The sequence below is a fragment of the Bubalus kerabau genome, chromosome 8 (genome assembly GCF_029407905.1).
Source record: "Bubalus kerabau isolate K-KA32 ecotype Philippines breed swamp buffalo chromosome 8, PCC_UOA_SB_1v2, whole genome shotgun sequence".
Taxonomy (NCBI): Eukaryota; Metazoa; Chordata; class Mammalia; order Artiodactyla; family Bovidae; genus Bubalus; species Bubalus kerabau.
The window spans coordinates 115,708,745-115,714,205 of NC_073631.1; positions in this window are offsets into that span (position 1 = coordinate 115,708,745).

A 5,461-nucleotide genomic window follows, 5' to 3' on the forward strand; every position below is an offset into this window, starting at 1 on the left:
TTAAATAAGCAAGGTGACAATATACAGCCTTGATGTACTCCTTTTCCTATTTGGAACCAGTCTGTTGTTCCATGTCCAGTTCTAACTGTTGCTTCCTGACCTGCATACAGATTTCTCAAGAGGTAGGTCAGGTGGTCTGGTATTCCCATCTCTTTCAGAATTTCCCACAGTTTATTGTGATCCACATAGTCAAAGGCTTTGGCATAGTCAATAAAGCAGAAATAGATGTTTTTCTGGAACTCTCTTGCTTTTTCCATGATCCAGCAGATGTTGGCAATTTGATCTCTGGTTCCTCTGCCTTTTCTAAAACCAGAAATTTCATATATTAGGAGGGTAAAATTAAATGCAGAATGTGAACATGGCTACATCAAAATTTCACAAGGACAAAAGAGTCATGTACAAGACATGATGAATCATCTTTGATTGAGATGTGATTAAAAATATAGAGACAGCAGGGGGAAAAGGAGAGAGTTTAGATAAAATGAGACACTCAGTATACATTCTTCTCTCTAAACAATGGACTTTACAAGAATCCTTTTAATAAGACAGTGGCTCATAACCTGGGATCTGTGAAGGGTAATATTTTTTAAAGCTTGTAGAAATAATTACTGTAGACTGATAACCAGTTTTCAGCAATTGAAGAGAAAGGATTTTTGAGATTAGCCCAAGCTATACATTCTAAATATTGATTCATCTTAGAAGCATTCCAAAAATCTTTTTCCTGATTTATACTTTGTTGTGCCCCAAAAGGTTATTGAAATTACGAACTATGCTACCACAGTATGTATTTCTGGACATGAAGAATCAACCTTAATTTTTTTTTAAGGTTTGACAACATAGAGGATTAAGGATTACTTCAACTGTGTCACCTCTTTCCTTATTTGATGAAAGATTCCCAGGTCTCACACACATAGTGAACTGGACTTTGAGAACTGTTCATGGAATGTAAAACTTGTAAAGAGAAATGCGTAAAAGTATCGACTAAGAAACAAATACAGTGAAAGCCAATGAGGACAAGCGTACCATAATTTGTTTACGCTTTTCAGTTCTATATCTGAAAATGGTTATGCCTTAAGAAGATGTAATAGAAAATAACTGGCTTAAGTGATTTTGTAGACATATTGTAGAAAGATCATAGACCACTTCAAAATTTCCATTCAGCCAATGACAAATGATATGTCACACAACAATTTTTGAAATTGTCATGTCCATATGCAAGATACTTAAACAAGATACAACAACAGCTATTACATCCTTCAAAGGCTCATGGAATACAGAAGGCCTTAATTTTGTATTTTCCAGAGAACATAACTAATGCAGCAACACTTACTAATAACCAGTGGTGGTTTGCATGGAAAGCACTTTGTTTGTTGATTCTTGCTGAATAAACTTGAGAGTGCAAGCCTGCCCTGAGAGTGCAAGCATGCCCTAGAGCGCCACTGCTGAAAAAATTTCCCTTTGATTCTATTCCAGGGAAGATGCTAAAATTGATGTGCATACAAAGAAAGCCAAGATACATATGGACACTTCAATTATTTTCTTAACTTGAAAACCAGTTAAATTGTTCCACTGTCCCATTTCTAGATCCCAGCTTTAAGAACAATTTTTCTGCAGTGATTATGTGTAGCAGCAAGAACAGATGAAACTATTAGTGAAGTGAAAGTCAGTCAGTTGTGTTCGCCTCGTTGTGAACACATGGACTGGGAATTCTCCAGGCCAGAATACTAAAGTGGGTAGCCTTTCCCTTCTCCAGGGGATCTTGCCAACCCAGGGATTGAACCCAGGTCTCCTGCATTGCAGGTGGATTCTTTACCAGCTGAGGCACAAGGGAAGCCCCAAAACATTCAGTTCAGTTCAGTCACTCAGTCGTGTCTGACTCTTTGCGACCCCATGAACTGCAGCACACCAGGCCTCCCTGTCCATCACCAACTCCTGGAGTCCACCCAAACCCATGTCCATTGAGTCCGTGATGCCATCCAACCATCTCATCCTCTGTCATTAGGGTTTAGAAATAAAAAATATGAGTATGACCATCTTGAATTTGCTTCTGAAAATATGCATTTTCTTGAAACAGTTTGTAAAACCTCAGTCATTAAAATTACTTCAGTGAAATGTCATCACCATCCCCCCAAATTTTGAAGGCCAAGAATTAAAAAAAGAAAAGTCATTACCTTAATAAGCTCTTATTTGTGGTCACTCACCTAGAGCCAGACATCCTGGAGTGTGAAGTCAAGTGGGCCCTAGGAAGCATCAAAGCTAGTGCAGGTGATGAAATTCCAGCTGAGCTATTTCAAATCTTAAAAGATGATTCTGTTAAAGTGCTGCACTCATTATGCTAGCAAATTTGGAAAACTCAGCAGTGGCCATAGGACTGGAAAAGGCCAGTTTTCATTCCAATCCCAAAGAAAGGTAATGCCAAAAAATGTTCAAATTACCGTACAGTCGACTCATTTCACATGCCAGCAAGATTATGCTCAAAATCCTTCAAGCTAGGCTTCAGCAGTGTGTGAACTGATAATTTCCAGATGTACAATCTGGATTTAGAAAAGACAGAGGAACCAGAAGTCAAATTGCCAACATATTCTGGATCATAGAAAAAGCAAAGGAATTCCAAAAAAAAAACGTCTACTTCTGCTTCACTGACTATGCTAAAACCTTTGACTGTATGGATCACAACAAACTGTGGAACATTCTTAATGAGATGGGAATACCAGATTACATTAAATGCTTACTGAGAAACCTGTATGCAGGTCAAGAAGCAACAGTTAGAACCTTACATGGAACAACAGACTGGTTCCAAATTGGGAAAGGGGTACATCAAGGCTGTATATTGTCACCTTGCTTCTTTAACTTATATGCAGAGTACATCATGAGAAACACTGGGCTGGAAGAAGCACAAGCTGGAATCAAGATTTCCAGGAGAAATATCAATAACCTCAGATATGCAGGTGATACTACTCTAAGGCAGAAAGTGAAGAAGAACTAAAGAGCCTCTTGATGAAGGTGAAAGAGGAGAGTGAAAAAGCTGGCTTAAAACTCAACAGTCAAAAAACTAAGAACATGGCATCTGGTCCTATCAGTTTATGGCAAATAGATGGGGAAAATGTGGAAACAGTGTTAGATTTCATTTTCTTGGGCTCCAAAACCAATGCAGATGGTGACTACAGCCATGAAATTAAAAGACACTTGCTCCTTGGAAGAACAGGTATGACAAACTTAGATAGTGTATTAAAAAGCAGAGATATTACTTTGCTGACAAACATCCATCTAGTCAAAGCTGTTGTTTTTCCAGTAGTTATGTATGGATGGCTACATACATAGTTATCCATATGTGAGAAGTGGACCATAAAGAAAAAGAGTTACACCATAACCTATAAATTAATGCTTTCAAACTGGGTGGTGGAGAAGACTCTTGAGAGCCCCTTGGACAACAAGGAGATCAAGCCAGTGAATCCTAAAGGAAGTCAACCCTGAATATTCATTGGAAGGACTGAGGCTGAAGCTGAAGCTCCAATACTTTGGCCACCTGATGAGAAGAGCTGACTCATTGAAAAAGATCCTGATCCTGGGAAAGATTGAGGGCAAGAGGAAGAGGGGGAGACAGAGGATGAAATGGTTAAATAGCATCACCGACTCAATGCACATGAATTTGAACAAACTCAGGGCAATAATGAAAGACAGAGAAGCCTGGCATGCTGTAGTCCATGGGGTCACAAAGAGCTGCAACTGAGCAATAACAACACAAGAGGAAAGAACATTTAATGGTAATGTTACCATATTATGCTGTCAGAACTAGCCTTATGCCCAGAGAAGTTCAGCTGAAAATGTTGTGTTTAGTAATACAATTGTTTCTGTGCCCAGCAGTTGACAGGCTGGTAATTGCCATTCTTGCCTTGTAAATTAAACTTTAAATTTTAGCTTTTCTGTTGTTGTTCAGTTATTGAGTCGTGTCTGACTCTTTGCAACTCCAAGGACTGCAGCAGGCCAGGGTCCTCTGTCCTCCACTATCTCCCAGAGTTTGCTCAAATTCATGTCCATCGAGTCAGTGATGCTATCTAACCATCCCATCCTCTGCTGCCCCCATCTCCTTTTGCCTTCAATCTTTCCCAGCATCAAAATTTTAAGTGCTGCTGCTGCTAAATCGCTTCAGTCGTGTCTGACTCTGCGCAACCTCATAGACGGCAGCCCACTAGGCTCCCCCGTCCCTGGGATTCTCCAGGCAAGAACACTGGAGTGGGTTGCCATTTCCTTCTCCAAGGCATGAAAGTGAAAAGTGAAAGCAAAGTCGCTCCGTCGTGCCTGACTCTTAGACCCCATGGACTGCAGCCCACCAGGCTCCTCCATCCATGGGATTTTCCAGGCAACAGTACTGGAGTGGGTTGCCATTGCCTTCTCCGAAAATTTTAAGTACTACATTTTAAATAATAAATGAATTTCCTTATCAAGAAAATTCAGATTTCCCTCCCTTTTTTTTTTTTTCTCTCTCAAGTTCATTCTGTCATGGTGATATTCTGATTCAGAGAATAGCAACTTTTAACTGTCATTAGTCATCTGACCAAAATATGTTTTCCTTTGCGGTAGACCTCAAAGGACACACTGCAGGTATAGCTAGTCTAAAAATAGCTTTGTAGGCTCAACAGTAGGTGCCCCAACAGGACCCTTCTCATACTTTTAGAGGTGATTTGTATCTACTTTGCCTGTTAGGGGCATTGACTTGAATCGTTTACTGAAATACAGATTCAGGAGGACTCCAGTCAGGTTCAGCCTGTTTGAAGGAGGACTGGGCTGGAAACAGAGTTATGTGTTTTATGGTGTGTTTTTTGTTTTTGTTTTTGTTTTAACTGTAACACACGCTCTGTCAGCCTGAAATCCACAACCTTCGTAGATAACACTTAGTTCTTCGCTGTCGGTTAGCACAGACCCAGCAAACCGCAACTCCCGTCATCCGAGATGTAAAGACCACTGCCGAGTACGTTTTGCTCTTGACACCGTCCACGTGGGATGGGAACCGCTTCCACTTGGGAGCCACATCTGCAGTTTCTGCCAATGATGAACTTGGTTTTCATCACAGATCTTTGTATCTTGTCCCTCATTCTAACCCACTGGCTCCGGTCGCCCCGGTCCAGCACTTAGCCCTGGCACTCCGCCCATTTCCACCTTCCTGCAACCGGCGGCCCTCCCCCTGGCGCCTCCCCTCAGGCGAGACCCGCTGATTGGGGTCTAGGAAGAAAATCACTTCCCAGAACGAGCCCGGGTTTGTGGCTGGGCCCCGAGTACCCATCTGTGGCGCACTCCCGAGGACTCGTGAGAAATCGGGACCACCTGGGCTCCATAGCGGAGCCGAGCGACGCCGAGCAGAAGCCCGGTGGGGCACAAGTGGCCGCCGGGGCCGGCAGGGGGCGCGCTGCCGCGGCTGGTGGGCGGCGCGTCTAGGCCCGAGCGGTCCCCGGGGTGCGCTCGG